At 29.8% G+C, this 25,577-nt stretch overlaps 1 protein-coding gene and 1 long non-coding RNA gene across 3 annotated transcripts in view; both read right to left on the bottom strand.

Moving 5' to 3' along the window:
* The window catches only part of Mgat2 (alpha-1,6-mannosyl-glycoprotein 2-beta-N-acetylglucosaminyltransferase), a 58,519-nt gene extending 39,602 nt beyond the window's left edge, over positions 1 to 18,917 (bottom strand). Inside the window, exon 1 of one of the 2 annotated variants that reach the window (XM_065516249.1) lies at positions 18,798 to 18,917. The gene's annotated coding sequence lies outside the window, so the exon portion shown is untranslated. The remainder of the gene's footprint in view (positions 1 to 18,797) is intronic. The other variant, XM_065516248.1, reaches the window with a different exon arrangement.
* An 863-nt stretch (positions 18,918 to 19,780) lies between these two features.
* Positions 19,781 to 24,793, bottom strand: LOC135964153 (uncharacterized). The gene is made up of 2 exons (XR_010576866.1): positions 24,609 to 24,793; positions 19,781 to 19,989 (listed from the first exon to the last, which is right to left on the bottom strand). It is a non-coding gene; the product is annotated as an uncharacterized LOC135964153 (long non-coding RNA).
* Positions 24,794 to 25,577: the final 784 nt, after the last annotated feature.

Raw genomic sequence — 25,577 nt, 5'->3', positions numbered from 1 at the left:
GATAAGTCGATGAACATCACTGAAAACTGTTTTTTTAGAATAACTTCTGAATTTGAGGGTGTTTCTGAAATGTTTAGACACAATTTGTAGTCTACTCAGCAAGACCTATAATCCACGCTAGGCCGTTTTCCAAGTTTTTTTCCATCGTAACACCGTGTTATCATTGTTTAAGAATAAAAAGTACCAATTTTACCAGTTTTTATCCCTTTCTGGTCCAAGTTTTGAAGTATAGATGCTTTCAAGTAACGATATATTTTTGTTCCTGAACAAACAAACATACTTATAAAGACGTTTACATTTAGCTTAACCCGTTGCGCTTCGCTATTCCTATCCTAGTAAAATCAAAAAATGTGAAAGGATTTTATAAAAAAATTAATGAACATAACTAATACCTGAATTTTTGGATAGTTGTTAATTGTATACTATGATTTTGTCATTGAAAATATTTAGAAATTGCTATTTTATTTGTATGATAGGTGACTCACCCTCTGTTCCGACCCCTCAAATTTTTGGTTAAACCTCATGCTGTGATAAGAAATTTAATTGTGTAAAATTTTAAGAAATCAATATCAGCTATTCGGATACAGTTTGAAGAATCCGAATTATAGATCTCAAGATATTTAGAAATAACTATGCACTGATAAGAAATTGGTTCGTATAAAGTTTGAAGACTTTCACAATGATAGTACTCCAGATATTCGAAAATAACTATTTACTTTGTATGGGCGATGCCACGCCCATTTAACCAATCATGCTAATGTTCAGCCAAGCTGCGTACAATGGTACCGAAGTAAATCCCGCGGCGTTCACATTTTTAGTTCACCAGATATTCCATAATAACTATTTACTTTGTATGGGAGGTGGCACGCCCACTTGAAATTTCAAAATAAAAAGTTCCTTCCAGATATATAGGAACTTACTGTAAAAATATGGATATAAAATAAAGTCAACCATGTAACTATACATAAGAGAAAAGTAAGTTTGACCCCAAAAAGTTTACATATTCTGGATTATTATACACATGTAAGACTGAATACATGTACATATTTGTCATTTACATACATAGACATTTCTGTAGGTTTGTTAATATTTCTTTTTTTTTAGCTTTTGTAAGGTCAATGTTTGTTTTTCTTATATATTTCTTTTCTATCCATTTCTTGTTATTTTATATTCTTAGTTTTCTTTTAACATTTTACACCAGAAACCTACAACCTTACCCTCCAATACAATAATTATAGATTTAAATATACACACACATGCTATTTATTTGCATGTGTGTATGTTTATTAGGATGTACCGCAAAAAGGTTTTCAATATTGTAACCTTCTAGGAATAGAGTAATTTAATATCACTTCGGCGGATTCGGATTTGAACTATGTATTTAAATAAATAGCTAAGAACATTTTAAAAATCCGTTGTATACTAGCTGACCGTCCCGGCTAAGCTCGGTAAAATTTATTAAATTTTTACTTTGTATGGGAGGTGCCACCCCCATTTATATACGTATACGTCAATTGTGAATCTAACCCATCCAGGGACCCACTAAAACATACACGCAAAATTTCATCAAAGTCGACCCAGCCGTTAGGTAGGAGTTCAGTTACTATCACACGTAAAGAAGAATTATATATATAAAGAAGAAAGACAGGATCCCAGTAAAACGAAATACTTTACAATTAAAACCTGGCCTGACTTCCAACACATTATTTTGTACCACTCCGAGCACCATCTTACTAACAGAACTAAATATTTTGGCATAATTTAAAATGATTCATTGTGTATAGTAAGTTGAGCTTCAAACTGAATGTCTTGGGATGTTTGAAGAAGACAACATTTACTCATTACACTAGTAGGAGGCCCATTGGAAAGAGCTGGCTCCAAGAATTTAAGGGTTTTATTTTGGCATCCTGCTGTGGAGAATAATATATATCTGGGATAATTCAAAATATACATAGAGTGGCCTCGTTAAGATTTATCTGTGCCTTTTGCTTCACACTTTCAAATGCTCTAGATATGCTCCTAAATCTACCTCCTCTGGATTTGTTAGCAAAGGAGATTAACTCTACAATTTGTCAATGTTGTATTTCGCTGTGGAGAGGCAGCAACTGTGGTGATTGTAAGATTGATACTTCCCCAATAGTGATGTACGAACATCTCATCCCGACTCTGATAACGGTTCTAAAACCCAATCACTATGTTTTACAGAAAGAGATTCTGTCGATTACGAAAGTTGTTGTCTGGTTGGTATCCTTTGTTGTCTTCACAACTACCGGAATCTTAATTAAAAAGATTAAAGAATTGAAACTTTTATCGTCCAAAACCCAATAACTGTAGTGTTTACAGAAAGGGGTTCTCTAGATAAGAAAGTTGCGGATTGGCTTGGCTCATTTTTTGTCTTCGCAACTATCCCTTAACAAGATTAAATCTCTCAAATTTGTGAGGAGACGAATGCTCTTCAAGATGTCAGTTGTTTTAGATGATCCGGCTTGAGAAGTTTTTTTTGATCAAATTTAAACACTTAAAATAAAATTAGATGTTGGAATTTGTATTATAACCCGAAAAAACAATCTCTGACATTAACTTCTTAAAGATAATTTCATTCAAATGTTTGCCGTAACTTCGCTGTAATGGTAAACCATTCGGAAGGTCCAGTTTTCGATCACTATTTTCAGCATTGCCAATGGTATCGAATGATGCGAGTAGTATAGGCCTATAAGTTTTGAATCGTAGCTGACTTATCGGCGAAGACCTTTGAATGATATCGTTATATCCCATGATCTAGGCGGGGAGTAAAAACGAAGTTAGTTGACGCCAAATTAGCTGCCGAGCTCGGAAAGTTGATGATACAAATCATATGTTGTAATACAGTTGAGTAAAACACAAATGAAAACAAACCTCTAAATGAATAACTCTATAGCTAATGCCTGAAAAAATAATTTTGGAAATGATATATCGAAATCGGTGGTCGGCTGTCCAGGCTACCAGCTGCCGAACATGATCGGTTATTTACCTGTAAACAACATAAGTGCCAACGAAGTTCACAGAAATCAAATGTTCTCATTATGCCTACCACCGAATTAAACTAGCTAAACTTTAATATTAAATATGTAGTGGCGCTACATCCACAATTTTTGGTGCCATCCTAATGTATATGTATGTGTATTTTGTAAATATGTTGTACATGGAACTGTTGTTTATAATATATTGAAAACTTTGCAAAAAAAAACGAAAGAAAAAAATTACTTATATTAAAAATACCAAGAAAAATTTAGCGAATAAAAAACTTGTAGTAGTTGTTAAGAAGCATTTAATAGACACTTCATTGTTTGGGACATACTGTGACGTTGGATCATTAGTGTTTTTTTTTTTTTTTTTACAATGACTTCATCGTCGTTTGAAGTCAAATCCCCAGGCATTTCTTTAATCAGACCATAGTCATTGGATGTTTTACACAGTATATTTACGTATATTAGTAATTAATTCTAAGAAGTGAATAGAGCTTATGTAATTTTACAATAATAATTTGGACATACAGTGACAGTTGACAATACAATGAAAACTTTTCCTAATGGGTTAAAATTAGGGATGCGTCACATGCGGGAAGTTTTGCTTTAATTTGAAAAAAAGTGCTGCTGAAGCACATCGATTGTTCATCAAAGCTTGTGGTGAATGTGTTTCATCAGTTACAATGTGCGAGATTCAGAAGTGATGATTTAAACACGGAAGAAAAACAAATCGCCCAGGCCAGCCAAAAAAGTTGGAAGACCAAGAATGTGAGGCATTACTACATGAAGATTGTTGGCAAATTCAATAAGAGTTTGCAAAGTCATTGGGAGCCATTTAAGTAGCAGCAGAATTCATCCAAAAGCAGGGAAATTGGGTGCCATACGAATTGAAGCCGAGAGACCTTGAAAGACAATTTTGCATGTCCGAAGTGATGCTTGATCGCAATAAAAGAAAATAATTTTTGCACCGAATCATTAATTGCGATGAAAAATGGATCCATTACAATAACCCGAAGCGTAAGAGATTATATTTGAAGCCAATGAACCAATGCCAAATATCCATGGCGCTAAGGTAAACGGGATGATCCCTACTCATGCGAAGACTTGTGTTGAAACTAGAAAAATAGGTTAGGGGAGGGAGTAAAGAGGGATTAGTCTATGTGGACATTCCATTTGAACTTTCCTACATTGAAAATCACTTCAGCAGAAAGTTTGTTCCCATGTATTATGAGCTGCTAAACTCTAACGCAACTGATTCGTTTGAATCGAGCGTTAGCCATAAAATAATATGCGGCCCGACATGAAACCGTAATATTCCATCATGACAACGCTCGGCCACATTTGCAATACCTGGTAAAAACTATTTAGAACTAGATGATTTTGAATTTTTTTCTTTACAAACCATCTTCTGAAAATTTCCAATCGAATAAAAAAAAAATCAGCCAAATCGCTCCAGTCGTTCTCACGTGATGCCATTACATACATGGACCATTTAATTTATTTTGCCTCACCGACTGCTATTTGTCTCGATCGATGCAGAAAGAGGTGTGGTTGGGGTCATAGTTGGGAATCTACAAATTGGGGATGGTATCTTTATGATATGAATTGGACCAATACCTTGCACTGAAAAATCGCCCAAAAATAAAAACCAAAAAATAATCACCCCTATCGCGAATCAATATTTCACATGAAATATGTTCCATTTTCCTTTTTTCGTTCATCAACATTGTTCACGTGAAAAAATTCCGCATGCTGTGGAATTTTTAGATGGAATTTTATAAGCAATAAACAGCTGTTACGAACAAAAGCAACTATTGTGAATGAAAAGTTCATGGGGAATTTCACGATAGCAATTTTCCATTCGAGGGAAATGAATATTTCACATGTTATTGCCGATAGGGGTGAATAAAAAATAAGTAAGAAAGTATGGTCGGTCAAGCCCGACACTGAGTAAATAGTTATAACTTTTTGCTTTTAAAATTTTAATAATTTATTTTCGTGAGTGATATTCGGAAATTAAGTGTTATGACTTGCGTATATATAAAACCTATTTGGAACTAAATTTGGGTAGATAGCTACATATATAAATTAAATAGTTATGACCGATAAATTTCAATTTCAGGAGGACATTTGTGTGGGGGCTAGGTGAAATAATGGACCGGAAATTAGGTGTTATCAATTTTGGCAATGCCAAAATAAACATATCAACTTTTTCATTTGTTCTGTAAATATTGTTACGTTTTAACCTTTTTAAAACATTAGTTTATTTCCTTTAAATAAACCGGATACTTTTCATTGCAAATAAAAGCCTCTTTATTTATTTAAAATGTACAATAACAGAATTAAATAGTCACTCAATGTTTTTTTTTATACACGTTTATAAATTCGCAGAAATACAGACACACTTTATAATGTACACGAATTCACTTGAAAAAAACACAGCACACTTTAAAGCACTCAGTTGATGTTTATTCGAAAAGCGTCTCTGATAAACTCACTAACGACTGCAACCTCTGCCACTATTTATAACACTGCCATCTGCACTCTAGATTCCTCTTTAACTGTCTAGAACTTTCTAATACATAAGCCATCTGTGGTACTTTCTACAATGTTCTTTAACTGAATATTCGAATTCGAATATACGGTCGCAGCAAACAGCGTTGCCAACTTACGATCAATGGTCAACTGAAAGCTTTTATTCAATGTTAATAATGCCCACAGATATGTTAAAGCACTGCTATTTGCAAGCATTATGCAACTTTAAATCTGCCGTTAAAATCGTTATATTTGAATTCAAGTACCATTTCGTAACAATATATTTATGTGAGAAAATGTACATATTAAACACATTTTCTACTTCTCCTCCTTGTCCAGCCAATACAAATGACAAACAGTCACTCTCTCTCTACCTCTCTCATGTGATTGATGGATGGATGCATCATTAAATAAATAATATAAATAGAATTGACTTATTTAATAATTACAGAATTAAATTAAAGTAAATAACTATTTAATGCGACATAACAATGACAACAATTACCATATTCGTATTAACTACAAATTTAAATAGTTGTTACAAACAATTTAGTGTTAATTTATTAACAAACTCTTCTTTCATTTCTAAAAATAAATAAATATCGATCTTTGTATACGAATTAGTTGAACTATTAAACTGGATTTTATTTGATTTAAACATGAACTACAATTAAATTTATAAATATGTAGTACATACACTTGGACTATAATTGGAAAAATGTTTATAGTCGGTTGGTCAGTCCGCTCGCTTGTTAAAATGAAGCCTATCGTAAATGTTAATTATTATTGAGAATATTTAATTAATTGACTAACGGACTGACATACATTTTATTTGTTCAATCGGTAGGTCGGTCATTCAGATAACAAAAATAGTAAATACTAACTAATCATTATTTCTAAATGTGGCAGACAGACACAACAGGGAAATTCCATTTAAGTAAAATTCAATAAAAATAGATGCACAAATTGTTGTAAAATCTAAATTAATTTAATGAGTTACGTCATAGACTAAAAATAAACTATAATAAAAACTTCTTGTAAAAGTAATCATCAAAATATAACAATTACTTTTGTTAATTTTCAATTGAAAAGAAATTGATAAAGGAATATTTCTTATTTAAATTACATAATTTAATCCACAACTGAAGTAATAGCTCGAAATTTGTTTTCTTGTTAATTCATTCACATTGAATTGTTATGTTAAAACTTGTGTCCTGCCTACTCCCCCTAAATACATTTGCCATTTTAATTGGACATCTGTGTGTTTACCGAACTAAATGGACTTTAAACATCAATAAATTATTATTAATAATTTAAATATTAAAAACATTTTCTTTATAAATTTGTATGTTTGCCCCGTGGTTATTGTTTATGAGTATATTTTGTTTTTACAGGTTCCCTTTTTATTGTTGTTTTAAACAAGTGTCAAATTTTAAATTAATAAATAAACTCAATATATGAATGTGATCACGTAGTAAATCAATAAGTTTTATTATATAAAATATTAAACTAATAAAAGCAGAAAATATATGATAAATTGTGTATGTACATTAGGGTGGCCACAACTAAAACGCAAGTGTAATTCTTTCTAATATAGCGTTTCTTAAAATGTTTGTCCTGGGTTCAGTATTTGGTTAACTGAATCAAGGCATAAAAAGTTAATTTTTTTAGGGATTTTATAATTTTTAATATTTTTCGGGGAGAAAATAGGTTTAGAATAATTCATATTAAATTTTAACTCGAATGAATTTCGAAAAAGGGAAAACACCGTTTCGGTGAATTAACCTTATTCGTAGAGGTGGATTGCAGATAAAATATGTGGAATATAAATTATTGTGTTGTTTTTGTTTTCACATATTTTTTCCTACTAATACATTCTCACCACTTAGGTTTCTGACAACTGAGTTAGGTCTTTGACAGGAGAGTTTCCGCTCTATATCTATTCTCTATGAATATAACTTTTTACAAATTAAACTTAAATTTGAAATTACAATTTTTGTTATGTTTGAGAAATCTTTGAGAATTATTTTTAACATAAATTAAAACATCCTTTTTCTAAAGTTTAATTTTGTGTTTGTTGGGTTTAAGCATTTAAACAGAATTTTTATAAAATACTTACTATATAAAATTCAACATAAGACAGCTTAAGATGGTTATGCAATATTGCCACAATTTATTTATTTACAGGAATTTATATTTATATGGAATTTTTCGTAATACATACTTTCCTACATAAAAATACCAAGCTGTTTATATCATATTTTCGTCATAAATATTTAATTTTTGCTCTCATAAATTTGCACTTTATTACAATTGTAATAAAATATTTGCCAAATAAACGAAATGAAGTAACGAAAATTTCCAAGAAATAAAAAAAAAAATTAATAGTCAGTGACCAAAAGAAAAATTAATATAAACAGTTTTTCATTGCGTTTAAACGTTTAAAGAACAATTCAAAATGTTATGTATTTAAAAGAGATAGAATATGTAAAAAGTAAAAGCAAATATTTGAGAAAAAAATTATGTTAAATATTAGCTTTGTTCAATAACTAACAGTTGTTACTAGTTAGTAACAATTGTTTCTGGAAAAGCGTTCATTAACTCAAAAAACTTTCAAGTAGAGCAAAAATCAAGAGCGTATAAATTTTAGAGACTGTTCTCTCGTTGCAAACTATTACAAGTCCTATTTTGAACTCGTAATTGTTAGCAGCTTATATTTCATATGTTTTTTGTTATTATTTATTTATTTTTGTGGTGGAAAAATGTAAAAAAAAGAATTTAAAAATTTAAATTGAAGAAAATGTGAGTATTTTACATTTTAATCGGAATAAAATAAGAAAATTGTTTGTATAATACAATTGTTACTGGAAAAGCGTTCATTTACTTTTTACTATTTTTGAGAATTTAAGAGAGTAATTTTGTAAATTTTTATTTTATTCTCTCGTTGCAAGTATTTACTGGGAAAGTAAATGAACAGACCTATTGTTACGAATTTGCATTAGCGATTTGAATTTAACGGTGGTAACTGCCAGCAACATTCATAGTGTTTATAAACATTTCCATCAGCAGAAGCTTCTACTTATCAACAATATTGATATCATGCGGTTATTAGCTTTGTTTGTAAGTGTGGCAACACTAAATATTTAAACTGCCAATATTAACAGCGAAAGCTCTAGAATTCGAATATACGAGTTTTGACCATTATGAACAATCTAGGCTACTCAGATGCAGATGACAGTGTGTACAAATAGTGAGTGCGGTTGCAGTAGTGAATAAGTCTAATTTGAAGCATCGTTAAGTAAAGACATCGTCTGCATTGCCAGTGTATTCTTGTACATTATAAAGTGTGTGTATTTCTGCGAATTCATAAACGTGTATAAAAACACTGAGTGGCTTTTTAATTCTGTTATTGTTGTACATTTTAAATAAATGAAGAGTTGTTACAAATTTTAAACTGCTAAACTGCTTTTATTTGCAATCAAAAGTATCCGGTTTATTTAAAGGAAATAAACCAACGTTTTAAAAAGGTTAAAACGTAACAATATATTTGCATACGATTTGAAATGTAATTTTCTCAAACCTACACAGATATTAAAATTTCTCATTAGAATTCCATTTAAGGTTTATTTGAAAATAAAAATGTTCTTAATTTGTAATCAACGATTTATCTCAAATCATTTACGAATCAAAATTAAATATTCGTAAAGTGGTATTTGAGGAATTTGATATCAAACTTTAATGTCAAATCATTCTCAAATCTATAGAGTTAGACTTGTGAAAAAAATTAAAGTTTACATGGACACCCAGCCAGACGAACGTACATCACACAGTGGTATGAGAATAAAAAAAGTGGGAAATAAATCTGTAACTTCTAAAACCTTACGCCAATTTTTAAAATGATCCTATTTCTTTTTATTGAAATTTCACAGTTATGTAGATTTTTCTATTTAAAATGGATAAATAAAAACAAATTTTGAAATTTGTTATCAAGTATCCCAAAAAAATCTTGAAAAATCCCAAAAATGGAATTTTTTCGTTTTTTGGCTATAATATCCATATCAGTGGCGGGGTTATCGGAACCATTTACAAAATAATTAAGAACTTATTGGGCCATCTAAAATAGGTTACTATATTTTGATATCGAGTATGCGATTTGAGAATTTTTGCCCTAAATTTGAATTTTACATAAAAAATAGGCATTTTTTGAATGGACCTGATCCCGTCGGTATCAAAAATTATAAATGTTTTTTCATTTAAAATATTTGGCGTAAAGTTAGCTTTTCAAAAAGTACAAATTCATTATACATCCTCTTAGAAAATTTTTAGATAACTTAAAAAGAATAAAAGTACTTTTTTCCCGAAAAATCGCCTTTTTTAATTTTTTTATATTCAAATGCATGTAACTTTTTACTCAGTCATGATTTTTAAACACTTCTTTCTTTATTTGATATATAGATCTATTGTTAATCCTATAAAAGAAAAATGGATAAAATCGGAGAATATTTGGAACCGCGGTCACCAAAAAACTGGTGTAGGGTGGGTAAAAATGTTGAAAATTAAATTTTCAAATGCGAATATCTCCTAAGCTATAAGAGATAATTGATAGCTAATTGTAGTTCTCGACGAGGAGATTCTGCATGTGTAATTTTTAATTTTTAAATCTCAACACAAACGAAGAAATAGGATAATTTTAAAAATTGAACATACCCGAGGTGTCCTATTTTGGGAACCCCTGGTCCCGCTCCTGGTGGGGTCGTGAGGTCCAAATTCAAAACTTAAACTCGACTACACTTCCTCTTTGCGCATGTGAAATTTCATTCAAATCGGCGTAAGGGTTTAGAAGTTACAGATTTATTTCCCTCTTTTTTTATTCTCATACCACTGTGCATCATTTAATCGACTCAGAAATTTATTATAAGTCGATCGGTATAATTCAGAAGAGTAATTTAAGGTGGGCATCACAAACATCAGCACAAACGCATAATGTAGGGTATAAATTGAACTTATATAAAAACCAAATTAAAGCGATTTTCAAATTCTAAAGTATTCTGGATCGGTATAGAAAGCGGAGTCGATATAACCATGACAATCTATCCGTCTGTATGTTGAAATCAACATTCCGTAGCCCCCAAATAATTTACATGCATGATTCATACATCAATATATCCGCTATAGACCCGGTTCGATAGCAAATCGAGAAAAACGGCCTACAAATGGCTGAGATATATGGAAAAAAACAGGACAACCTCGATTTTTTACATATTTTTTATCTATATGTATCTGGATTACTAAGTCATTAATATTGACAATATGGATATCCAATAATAGATATTTCAAAGACCTTTGCAATGGCGTATATAAGGCCAAAGTAAGTCGACCTACAATGGGTCAAAATTGGGAAAATTATTTTTTACTCGCCTTTTTTTTTCAACAAAAACAATTTTTGTTATAAAATTTAAAATTAAAAAAATGTTGTTGCTAAATTGTTGTATAAAATGTGGTAATTAAGAATCGACCTTGCCTCAAACTAAAATTCTGATTTGCCACAATTCTATTCCATATAACTTTACTTTAATAGACATTAAATTTATAAAAAATACATAATAAAATAAAAAGTAATGTTGACAAGTGTCTGTAAATTTTTGGTCAGTGGGCTGTGACGCAATTGCAATAAATTTTGTTGTGTATTTTGGCCATAAAAGTAACCTACAAGAATTTTAAGTGTATTAACGACAAAAAAAGCCATTTTAGCAATAATAATATAGACTCATTATGGAGTACATACATTTTTGTTATTTTTTGCTGTTGAGTTTTTATTATTATGATTTTCGATACAAAAGAATGTAACTAAACCAACATAAAAACGAACATTTCTACTTAAATTTGGCCAAAGAACGCCCAAACGCATGGAATGTAATGGACGTCTGAAGTACGTGTTTTAATGTTGTTATTTTATTAAGTCTTTTATTTCAATTTTAATTTCTTGACGTTTTTGTTTTATACCTACTATAGATTTCTTTACACCCATATGGCTTTTGGATTCTAAACAGCCATTTAAATTATTTGCAATATTCGTATTCGTACATATTCATGTTTATTCATTGAATGTTTTGTAAGTAAATCTTTTCGTATCTGCTTTTTTACTTTGTTCTTACTTTTCTTTCTCGGTTTAAGCATTTTTGGGATTTATTTTATTTTAAACATACATACGTTCAAAAAATCGCACTTAAGTGGCATTATTTACTAATCTTTACTTTTTTGTATTTCTTTTTTTTATTTTTATACATTCAGTCGTTAATGAATCAGACACGAACAAGTACAAAAGTGAGAAATGGCCGTAAAGTAACACTAAAATGATTTAAATCAAATACAATAAATATATTTATTTTTATACATAAATAGTTTTTATACATGACTATAATACAAGTAAATAATGCTCATTTCCAACATAAGTGTCATAAGTTAAAATATACCTATTTGAATACTGTTTTGAAAACAATTGTTTCTTTAAAAATATTGGGTTTATATCATAAAAATGCGGCATTCACAACAGATGGTGTATCTTTGGAATGCGGTTGTTTTTTTAAATAATTTATTCTCACATAGTTATTGAACAGTGTAGTGTAAACAACAAAGGATTTTTTGCTTCGAAAGTGTCCAACTTTGTGGCAACAAAGCGTCATATGCGGGAAGTCTAGCTTTACTTATTCAATTTGAAAAAAGTGCCGCTGAAGCACACCGGTTACTCTCTCAAAGCTTATGGTTAATTTGTTCCATCAGTTTCAATGTGCTAGAGATGGTTTGTTTGGCAATGAACGGCCAGGGCAGCCAAAGAAGTTTGAAGACCAAGAATTGGAGGCATTATTCCATGAAGATTGTTGTACAACTCAACAAGAGCTTGCAAAATCAATGGGAGTATTCCAGCAGCAATTTCAAAATTTTTGCGAACAGCTGGATTCATCCAAGAGCAGGGAAATTGGGTACCATACAAATTGAAGAAGAGAGGCCTTGAAAGACAATTTTGCATGACCGAAACGAAGCTTGAATGCTATAAAAGAAATTTATTTGTTCACCAAATCATTACTTGCGGTGAAAAATGGGTCCATTATAATAACTCAAAGCGTAAGAGATCGTATGTGAAGCCCGGCCAACCAGCCAAACCGACGTCAAAGTCAAATATCCATGACGCTAAGGTAATTCTCTGTGTTTGATGGGACTAAAAAGGTCCTATCTATTATGAGCTGCTGAAATCTGGTCAAAACATCACAGGGACCTGTACCGAACCCAACTGAGCTGCTGAATCCATCATCAAAAAAGAAGATATTGTCATTCCGTTTGTAACATATCGAAATATTGGTCGTACTTAGAACAGTCCCTCTGTCTGGCTAAAATTTTCCTCAAATACTCTCTGTTGATATAGTTTATTTGGTATTGAAAATGGGAAAATCGGTCCATGATTTCACCTTTCCCCCACACATATGTCTCCCCGGAATTCTATGAGCAGTCATAAATATGTTGATTATGCTGCAATCCAAATAAGTATGGCGAAAATCGAGAAAAACAGAAAAACTTCCTTAATTTGAAAAGTGCTGTAGAACCGATTGCTCACCAAAACTTATGGTTAATGCTTGCCATCGGTTTCAACGTGCAAGATATAGTTTGTGCGGTTCAGAAGAGGTGACAAATATCGCCCAGGCCAGGCAAACAAGTTTGAAAACCCAGAATTGGAGCCATTACTCCATGAAGATTGTTGTCAAACTCAACAAAAGCTTGCAAAATCATTGGGATCTACTGAAGTAGCAATTTCAAAACGTTTGCGAGCAGCAGGATTCATCCAAAAGCAGGGAAATTGGGTACCATACGTGAGACCTTGAAAGACGATTTTTCATGTCCGAAACGATGCTTGAACGCTATTAATGAAAATCATTTTTGTACCGAATCATTACTTGCGATGAAAAATGGATCCATTACGATAACCGGAAGCATAAGAGATCGTATGTGAAGCCCGACCAACCAGCCGAATCCACACCAAAGTCAAATATCCATGGCGCTAAGGTCAGACCATCATAGGGAAACCTATACCGAACGCAAGCGAGAAGTGCCACAGAACGCCCAGAATAAACGACCAGACATGAAACCGTAATATTCCAACATGACAACTTTTTAACATCTATCGCAACATGGGGCCTAGATGTTGCAATTAGGGTTTTTAAATTCCCGACCTTTTTTGATTCCCGGGAATCAGGAAATTTTTTTCTACATTCCCGGGTACCCGGCTATTCCCGAAATATATAATGATACCGTAAATTAGGAATATTATAGCCAAATTTCATATAAATATCAGAGCTTCGAATTAATTAATAAAATTTTAGCTTAATCCGTAATTAAAGAATGTCATCCTTTCATTCCATAAATCCATTCCTAATACTTAATTTTTTACATTCATTCCAAAGCCTTTGTTTAAACTGAATTAATTTTAATTAAATATTTGTTAAATCAAATCATTTACAAAAATAATTGAAAAAATTGTCTTAAGCTTTTTTGTACTACATTTGAATTGAAAATAAATTTAATAATTTAATAAATTTTTTAAGCTATTTTGTTATGGATTTGAAGAAGAAATTTAAAGAAATTAGAATGATTCAATAAGAAATAAATTCTATAAATAATGAATTCACTTTTTAAATTTTCGTACGAAAAACCCCAAATAAATTATAATGATAAACGGTCTATTATTGCCGAGATATAAGCAAACAACTTTTCACTGTTGTTTTGTGAAAAAAATAGAGTTCTAACTTGTTTTCTATGTATTTTTAGTCAGTTTTTAATTCCCGAGATTCCCGACAAAAAATCTCGGGAATCGGGTAGTGAAAAATTGGCAAAATTCCCGGGAAATTTGTACCGGGAATTCCCGGGATAAAAACCCTAGTTGCAATACCTGTTAAAAATTATTTAGAATGAAGTGGTTGGGAAGTTTTGCATCACCCGTTTTATAGTCCAGACCCTGCCCGCTCGACTACTATTTGTTTCGATCGATGCAGAACAGAGTATCCGAAATAGGCTTGATTCGCTCTTGGCCTCAAAAGATGAGCAGTTGTTTTGGCTCGGAATCCATATGTTGTCAGAATGATGAGAAAAGGTCATAGTTAACAATGGCCAATACATTGAATATTTCAACATTTACAACAATTTGAAAAAAATCTCCATAATTTACCCAACCCAGAGAAAACAGATTCATAGTAGCAACCGAATTTTTAGCCAATCGAATGATTCCGTTGCACACGTTGAAGAATTCTGTCTTCGGTTCTAGCAACAGAAAGCCAGTTGATAAAGAAGAATTTCGGTTGAGGCAACCAAACTTTTGTTAACCATTCTAAAATTTTGTAGCCATAACTGTTAAATTTGCCCACTAAGGTAGAAGCATTCGATTGGCAACAAATTCGGTTGACATCACGAATCTGTTTTCTCTGTGCTCATATTGATGTTGGGTTATAACTCTCTTACTTGTTAATTCTGAATTTAATTTTCGCAAATGTGCGATAAATATTCATATGTAGCTAACATGTGGTGCATTGGCATGGTTCGTTAGAGTGACAGGAAATTCTAAAAAAATCATCGAACCTTAAAATAAATTATGTTATCAATAACAATACGCTTTTAATGAATAGCTACAATTCCCCATATTCATAAAAAGTTTACATTTTTATTTTACTTTTGAAAATTTGTTGATAACAATAAGTTTTTCTATATAAACAATAGCGTAGAATTATTATTTACATATTTATTCAATTCTTTTACAATACGCCCACATTAAAGTCTAGCTTTAAAACGCATTAAAACAATATTGAAATTCAATTCTTCTGTTTACATTTGTCTCTAAAGGCGCATAAATAATAAATATCTAAATATTCCCCCACTATTAAAGAATTCGAAAATTATATGCAAAATTAACAATTCATTTTTTAACAGCCTCTATTTAACTACCTAATTACGCCATGTTTATCATTATCTAAGCAAAAAAAGAAAAAAACACGAAACAAAGCATTTTGAGGGCGTGTAAATAAACTCCATGTTACACATTTTCTACAATTTCATTGTTTAATTTTATCACTTTTTTTTGCTCGTTCTTGTCTGATGCTTTTCTTTTTGTTTGGTTTTTGTTTATTTTTAAATAAATTAATTAATAGTGGTATTTTTTTATCGCATCTATAAAAAAACCTAAATAAACAAGCTAATATGCATATATTTCAAAATACACGTGTAAAAAACCGATGAAAGTAAAAATTAATAGAAATGTTTGGTTAATAAATTTAACAGAAACTGGATTTCTAATGTAAACAAAATAAAAAACGGTTAATAGATAAATATTATAGCTCTAGACCAACTATATTGAGGCTTTATAAGTGGTGTTATATAAAAATTTGGTTAAAATAGTAAATACGTTACCTACAATGTGTAATAAAAGTATTTTAAGCTTCATAAAATAGACGATACTATTTTAGTACACTGCTGCACAGTGGGGGTGATCGCAATAAAAGTAAATAGCAGAAACTTAACTTTCCAAAATTTAACTTATTTAACCCTGTTAAAATAAAGGGTATTTTATTGAGCTATTCCTATCTTTAAATTGAAATAAAACAAAGTCTGTTCGAGATATCATTGAAATTCCTTTGTTATGTGTAGCGCATCCGAATTGTCAAATTTTCCATGACTCTGGTGCATAAATCAGGCAGAATTTAAACGATGGCATCGCCAAGTTGGCCTGCGACTTAAAAAAAAAATCATCAAGAAAAAGTCTAATGGAGCAATAAAATTTAATGATTTCACATCACCTTCACGTTAGATGATCATGCCCCCAAATCGCTGGTAGCAAATGTCCAATTTGGCATAAGTTGTGTGGCACGCAGCACCGTTTTGTTGAAATCCATTTTGATAAAACCATTTTATCATTTGCAAAACAAACTGAAAAAATTACAGCTAATCCGACAGATGTTGCTTCAAGAATATGGCCGCTATGAACTGTCAAAGTTCGGAAATTCATATTGGAAGACCCTTTACAAGTAAATACGGATGTATTTAAAGTAAAAAATATGCTTTTATTTGAATATTTGTTGGATGTATGACTTAAAAATGGGGGATTTACAATAGATGGCGTATCTTTTGAACTCGGGTTTTGTTTTTAATAACTTATACGTCATTTTGAAGGGTACATATCTGTCATTTATTCTTACTTAGTTATTGGAAGACAAAGATCTCCCAGGCCAGCCAAAAAAGTTTGAAGACCAAGAATTGGAGGTAGAGTTGTCAAACCGGTTTTCGAATTATTCGAAAACCCGTGTTTTTTCCAATTTTCCTGTTTTTTTAAACCGGTTTTTACAAAAGGACGGTTTTCGAGTTATTCGACAAACCGGTTTTTTTGTCTCGAATTATTCGACAAAATCGAATATTTTTTAAAATTTATTTTAAGATTTTACGCGATTATTTTTTATTTTTAAAAAATCTTTTTTGGGGAAAAATAATTTCTGACCAAAAAATTTAAAAAAAATATTTTTCCCATTTTGACTCCTTGTAGGGTCCAACTTAATTTGGCCTTATACATATATGTCGTTGCACAGGTCTTTGAAATATCTATCATTAGATATCTATTGTCTATATTAATGATTTAGTAATCCAGATATGGGTCAAAAATAGGTAAAAAATCGGGTTGTCCTGGTTTTTTTTTATATCTCAGCCATTTGTGGACCGATTTTCTCGATTTGATTTCAACATAGTGGCGGACAGACGGACATGGCAATATCGACTTCGCTATCTATAACGATCCAGAATATATATACTATGTGGGGTCGCAAATGAGAAATGTAGAAATTACAAGCCAATTGACAAAAAAGGCTAAAAACCGGTTTTTAAAAATTATGCTTTTTCGAATTATTCGAAAACCGGTTTTTAGAATATGTCGAATATTTGACAACTCTAATTGGAGGAATTACTCCATGAAGACTGTTGTCAAACTAAACAAGAGCTTTGCTAAATCATTGGGAGCTACTCAAGCAGCAATTTCAAAACATTTGCGAGTAGCATCATTCATCCAATATCAGGGGAATTGGGTACCATACGAATTGAAGCCGAGAGACTTGTCCGAAATGATGCTCGAACGCTCGAAATATTTGCACCGAATCATTGTTTACTGAGCCAGTGAACTCAAAGTTAGCCACCACACTGCGAATAATAATCTCAATATGACGATTATGGACGAACGTTGCCCGACCAAAACACCCATTTTAATAAAACAATTTTAATATATGCAAGGGTTGTTGAACACTATATCTGTCCAGGGTTAAACACTCTGTATAACTGACGACCAATTCAACCCCCGATAGACTAGACGCTAGTGTGCTTGACTATCAATCTTGGGGTTGCAGGTTCGATTCCCGCCAGAGACTCTGGGTGTATCTGCAGACAAGCAAAACGCTTCGCAGTTTGTGTTTTTTTTTTTAAAATGTAGCTTCAAAAATATACCCGCTATCAACGTTCGGAAGTCCCTATTGAAGATACTTTACATATAGGCCAGTTTTAAAAATACTTGCTACGTAAATAAATATACACCAATACCCCAATGCGTCGCTACGTTTGTACTTCTATTTGCGTCGATAATATGAAAAATCTAGTTTTTCTGCTAAAATTATGAATCTCGGAACCAATTAAATGAAAATCAATACAAATGTATGCTTCGATCTGTGTCGTGTTTCTTCGGTTCTAATTAGCGACGTAAACCGGCGTATTAGTATAAACAAGGTTTAAATGGACGAACATCGCTTAACCCTGCGTTACTCGCAACTGATCTGGTTGATACAGGCAAACGTTTCTTTATTGTAAATTTTTTTAAACACCCTAAACTGTAAGCTATTTTTTATATATAATATAAAAAATAATATTTTTACTGTAATTTTTTTTGTATTACTCTTTTAAATACATTGCATTTAATATTGTTTTTATGTTTTCAAAATAAAAAGCGAAGAGATTATTTTCAAAAGCGCCTTTTTTTATTGATATCAATTTGATACATTGCGACTAGTCTCGATTGAAAATGATTGCGACTAACGGAGGGTTAATCGACTCAGAAAGTGATCCTGAGCAGATTGGTTACTTTGAGGTGTTGAGCTTTTGAGACAATATTTTAGCTCGTTACAAACATCAGCACTAACCCACTATGCTGGTGTAGGGTATAAATATAAAGTATTTCAATAAAATTCAATTTACCTGTGTGTCTAGCCAACGAAGGAGGGGTATTTCCTTATCAAAATGTTGTTTAAAAAACTTTTGTGTTTTTTTTTTTTTGTTCTGCTTTTAATTTAAAAATTGATTTTAGTTTTAGAAATAAAATTCATTAATAAAAATGAATTTTGAAAATTACACATTTTTTTTCTTGTTAGAAACAATTTCTTAAACTTGTTGTAGTTGTTGACTTTATTTACGTGTTTGTTGTTGTTGTTATTATTATTTCAGATGTAGTTGTTGTTGTTGCTGTTGATGATTTTCTTTTGTAACAGTGTGTTGGTTGTAAAAGGAACAGGAAGAGAGACAATTTGCTGTTGTTGTTGTTAGTGTTGGTGTGTGTTCGTTCGTTCGGTAACCGAAAAATACACACCAAATTGAGATACAAAAACAAACAAACACGCATTCACAGGAAAATAAAATCGATTTTTCACTTTTGATGTTGCAACTTAAAGGATGGCAGGATGTATGTTGCTGGGGATGAGTATCTATAGTTGAACAATAGATTTTTAGATATTTCTGCCTTAATTTAATTTAATATTTCTTTAATTTTAGCTTTTTTGCTCTTATTTTTATTAATATTTGTTTTCTATTTAAAGATTTCCTTTATTTTTTTAAATTTTCTTTATTTCACTTTTTCTTAAACACCCAAATATTCGTTGATTTATTATTTTACTTTTAACTTAATATTTATGCTATTCTTTGGTTTTATTAATTATTTTATTTATTCTAAATTTTTCACTCATTTTTTGCTATTCATCATCATATCATCGCGCACCACAAACAAATATTCATTTAAAATTTTTTTTTCTGATTCTTATTAGAATTTTCTTTCGTTTTATTTTTTTGTTTAATTTTTTTAAAATTTATTTATTTATAAATAATTTTAAGCACATTTTTGTGTTCCTGCTATTAAACACACATGTAGTGTGTGTGCCGAGTACGCGAATGAGTAAATATCTTGTACATATGATTGTATGAAGAAGTATCTATGAGATACTTAAATTTTTTATTATGGTTTTGTGTTGTTGCTTTTTTTTTTTTTTTTTTTGGTTTGTTTGTCACAACCTCTTCTTTCTTTGCTTTAGATTTGTTGTTGGAAATTTCTTCTTCTTTTATTATTATTATTATTATTTTTGGTTGTTGCTGTTGTTATACATCTGCATCTGTAATATCTCTGTAAATAATAATGATGATGATTTTGTTTTTAAGTGATTTTTTTTCGGGTTTTCTTCACGACTACTGTGAAGATATTTGTTGTTTATTGTTGCCACCTTTAGGAGAATGATTCAAAACATTTGGGATTATTTGGAAAACTGAATAACAAGGACGAATTTTAAACTAAGTCTTTTAATTTGTTAACAAACATAATTCTTAAGGTTTCTCAAACCTAAATAGCCAAACATTTAAAAATTTACAAACAACATTTGATATTATATAAAATTCTTAAACATTTCTCCAACCTAAACAGAAGTTTAAATTACAAACAACATTTGATATTATTTAAAATTCTCAAAGCTTTCTCAAACCTAAACAGAGGTTTGAATTTAACATTTAAATTCAATTTGAGGTTAAGTTGAAAAACTAACTTTTGAAAATTGCTATTTTCCCATTTTTATATCAAATATTATTCTTAAACCAAAAATTTCATTAAAATTTTTTTCTCAGATATGGTTTGAGACATTATGGTTTCTCAAAGCTTTTTCAATCCTAAACAGAGGTTTGAATTACAAACAATATTATATCAAATATAATTCTTAAAGCCAAGGTTTGAATTTAATCTTTAGGTCTGTTTGTAACATTCAAATTCAATTTGAGGTTAAGTTGAAAAAATAATTTATTTTTTTTTTTAAATAAGGTTTGAGAAATTATGGTTTCTCAATTTAAAGACAAATATTTTTCTCATATCATAAAGAAATGTTATAAATTGATAATGTCCAAAGTTTTTATTAAATAATTAACTAGGCATAATTCTATCTTAGTGCTTTAAACATTTTGAATTCATTCCTTTGTCAACTATTTCTTTATAGAATTAATTCATTATTGAATTCAGGTTTTCTTTAATTCAAATTCATTACAAACTAGCTTAATAAAATGTATTTTTCTATTCAGTTCATATTTTTTCAAAAAGATTTAAGACAATATATTTCAATTCATTAAAGCGAAACAAAAACAAAACTGAATGAAGAACAAATATTTCCATTAACAAAAAATGAATCATTCAAAGATTTAATGCATTTTAATATGAATTAATTCAGCAATTAATGAATTATATTCAAGTAAAAGCCTTTGAATTTGTTACGTTGTTAATGGTTATATGGAATGAATTGCTGAAATGTTTAATTCTGAATTAAAATTTTAGTGAATTAAGCTTAAATTGAAATAATTAATTCAATGGTCTATCATGTCTTTAAAATTTGTTAGCTATATTTATATATCTTCCCAGCAAGCATGAAAATTTGATCACAAATCAAAGTCTTTTTCGAATTTTAATATTGGGGAATGCATTGTATTTATTACATTTAAAAATAATGGCTTTCTGTGGAGTTTTTTCCTATAAAATTCTTAAAGATTTGAAATTACATTTGATATCAACTGAAAAAAACCATTGAAATATACATTTGAAATACATCTGAGAATAAGGTTTGGGAACAGTTCGAGAATAAATATATTTCCCAATGTTCCCCCCTTTTTGTTGACAAGGCTATTGTTATTATTATTCTCTTTAAAAATGTTTAATATTTGCTTTAAATCATTCTTAATTTGACACAAATTTTTGCTAGAAAGTAATTATCAAAACAATCATTCAAGTTTGATATCAAATTTAGAATGATTATCAAATGAAATTTGGTTGGAATTTTTAATGATTTGATAAACATTAGAGAATAATATTCTTCTTAACAAATGTATTTATTTCAAATGTGGATTTATATTATTATTATTATTATTATTATTATTATTAAATAAAATATTAAATTAATATGGGTTTGTTGTATTTTTTAAATGAAAATAATTCACTAATGTCGAATGTTTGTAAACGATTTGATAAATATTAGAGAATAATAATAGCCTTCTCAGGAAATGTATTTTAAATGTGGATTTAAATTAGTAAATAAAATATAAAATTAATATGGGTTTGAGATTGCTTCGTGATCAATGAAAATTTTTGGAATTTTTTAATTAAAAATAATTCACAAATGTCAAAAGTTTGTGAACGATTTGATAAACATTAGAGAATAATAGTCTTCTCAACAAATGCTTTTTAAATAAGGATTGAAATTAGCAACTAAAATATTTAAAATTGTTAAATTATGTAGGTTTAAAAAAAAATTTAAAATCAAATGTCAAATGATTTTTAACGATTTGATAAACATTTGAGAATAACAGTCGTCAACAAAAATTTATTTTAAATGAGTTTTGAATTTAGCAAATAAAATATTCAAAGTTAAGTTTATATAGGTTTGAGATTGATTTGAGGTCAATAATGATGGTTATCGATGAAATTTCATTGAATTTTTGTATTGAAAAAGATTCAGAAATGTCAAAAGTTTATGAACAATAAAAATATTAAATTTATGTTGGTTTGAGATTATCTTGTGAAAAACGTATTTTTTTCTTAAATTCAAGTTTGAGAATGGTTTGAGAAAAAAATTAAATCAAATGTCAAATGATTGTAAATGAATTGATAAACATTTGAGAATAATAGTCTTCTCATCAAAAAAATTGTTGTTTATTTTTAATTTGAGAAATACATTTATTTTCAAATTTATTTCAAATGTGTTTTGTCTTTTACAAATAAAATTAATTAAATTAAAACTATATAGGCTTGGTATAGTTTTGGGAAACAAGTTTTTTCATAAATTAAAATTTAAATGAATGTATGACAATGAATTGAGTATGAAATTTGATATGATATTGATGAAACTCGATATCAAATAATGTTAACTACTTAATAAACATTACAAAATAGTATTTTCAACAAAAAGGAAAGATTATCTTTAATTTGAGAATTATCTTTACTCTCAAATGTATTTCAAATGTTGTTTATCATTTGGAAATAAAATATTTACAATCTTAAATTTCTTAATTTCAAATTTAATTTTTTAATTGAAAATCATTTGAGAAAAAAATTTATATGAAATTGAGATTTTCAATTTGTTTTTTTTTAAATCATGAGAAATTCATATATACCAGGGTGGGTCAAAAAGTTTGAAGGAAACACAGTTTTTTTTTGATAAAAAACTAGTTTATTTTTCAACATAGTCTGCTTTGAACTTCATGCACATTCTCTAACTTATCTCCAACTTGTGTATACCTTCCAAAAAATAAGATTTGTCGAGGTCATCCAAATAGGTATTTTTAGTGAGGTGATTTCCTAGTTGGAGTCAAGTCTCTTTCCGCCGAGACATTTCTGCAGGTTTAGAAACAAGAAATAGTCACTCGGGTATAAATTCGGAGAAAAGGGCGGATAGGAGGCATTTCATAGCCTAATTCATGGATTTTTGCCATGCCATCATACAGAAAGCTTTCACATAGCCAAGTGATCATAGAAAATTGAAACCACTGAGCCATGTGGGATGCATATGGCTTCTACAATCTCTCACACTTTCAATCTCCGATCGGCCAACACCATATCGTGAATTTGTTAAATTTTTTCGGATGTAGAGACCTCAACTGGGCGTCCAGAACGTTGGGCATATTCCGTGCTTGTATGGCCCCAATGAAATTCAGTAAACCATTTTTTTACCATTGAAATTGATGGTGCAGAGTTCCCATAGTATTTATCAAGCTTAGCCTTTATTTGAGTTATGATTTTTTCCCGCAAAAAATAATGTTTGATGAGCAGACGAAATTTACTTTTTTTCCAATTTCTCCTCAAGTCACAAGGTAGTCTGATATCAATGGCTGTCAAACACAAACTAAATGACGCAGCTTGTTGAAATATTGACAGGAGTCAACTGAAAGATGCCTGTTGACAGAAGCAGTGTTTAAAAAAATCGCGGACTTATTGACTCACCCTCATATGTTTAGGTTTCAAACATTTTTTGTTCTAAATTCAATTGTAAGTTTTGGTATAACACTGATTTGAGAATAAAATTTGTTATCAAATTAAGAAACCATAAATTTTCAATACTTTTTCAACTTCAATTCCAATTTACATGTGAAATTCGACTTGAGGAACTTTAGAGAATTACGTTTAGATGAATATTCAAACATAAACAAAATTTATTTTAACATCAGCAACTGATTCGAAAATATTTGGAGTGAAATTGAGGAAAATTATTTGAAATTTTTGTTAAATTTTTATTTAATATGTTAAGATGGTATAAAATATTTTCATTTTTGCAAAGTAGACACAATTTCAGTAGTTTAATTTTTTATCATAGTGAATTTTACACAAATTTCTGCTAGACAAATGTCTTTAGATTTTCAAATCCAACAACTATTTAGAATTTAAAAAATACAAATTTGTATTATAATTTAAATAATACAAATGTATCTTTCTTTTAAACTTTTTCAGGTACATAATATCCGAAACATTTAGAACATCAGCAGCTGAGTAAGTAAGTAGTAACCCCCTAAATATTTATAACAAACCTAAATTTGTGGCAACACACTGTATTTAGTATTTATTTATTTATTATTTTTGTTGTTTGTTATTTGTATCTGAATATTTATTTTATTTGTTAAATACATCGTGCTGCGACAGTTGCCCAGCGTTTATGCGTTCAATTCAGACAACAGCAACCAAACAAATAAAAAGCACACACACACGATTTTGTATTTGAAACGTACCGCACAACATACAACAAACAATTCATTGTCGCGGCCAGCCGTCGTTTTGCATCCGTCCGTTCGTTGTCTTTGGCTTAACTAAACAAACTGAAAGTGTATCTGTCAGATACTTTTATACACCTTTCTATTGCGAATTAAATTATAACACTCTGCTCTGTTTGACTGACACACACAGCAGAACTCTCTTCTTTTTTTTTTAAGTAATACTCCCCAGTGTGTCAGACCAAATAAATAAATATAAAACAAACCGACGAAAATCGCTTATATACAATATAGTATGTATTAACTAACATACATAAATAACACATCTCTCGGTTTGTGCATTCTTCTACTTGCTCTCTGCGCACTCTTTGAGTGTTTGTTTTTGATTTTTGTTTATTTTCAATATTAAATATTCAAATATTTTGTTTCGTTTCGTTATTAAACTGACATTTAGCCTCATTTCTGTTTTGTTCAAAATTTTACCAGCTGTTTTTCTTCAATTGTTTAATTTTTATCTGCGAGATTGTTTAGCTTGCAGAGGGTTGATTTCTGTCAAGTGTTTAATTCAGTTGTAGTGGCTTTTAATTCAAGGAAATTTTATGAATGAATTAATATTTATAAATATTAATTCATTGTTAGAAACATGAATCATAGAACATCTAATAATGAATTTAATTGTTAGAAGTTTATCAATTTGGAGGATATTATTAAATACAACAAGTTTTTTAAGTTTAATTCAAATTGAATATAAAGATATTTCATTAGAATTAAATTTAAAATTAAACTTCTCTTGTTCAAATAACATACTTTGTTATTTGAACAAATAAAATATAAAATTTATTTTAAACAATCAAAAGTACACAAAAAACTTGTAATGACTTGTAATTATTACATAATAACATACTTTTCAATGATACAATACATACCGTCTACATTACTAAGAAGTAGTCTAATAATGATTTATTTATAGGTGTATGATTTAAAAGT

The sequence above is a fragment of the Calliphora vicina genome, chromosome 1 (genome assembly GCF_958450345.1).
Source record: "Calliphora vicina chromosome 1, idCalVici1.1, whole genome shotgun sequence".
Classification (NCBI taxonomy): Eukaryota; Metazoa; Arthropoda; class Insecta; order Diptera; family Calliphoridae; genus Calliphora; species Calliphora vicina.
This window is presented reverse-complemented; position numbering and strand designations above follow the sequence as displayed.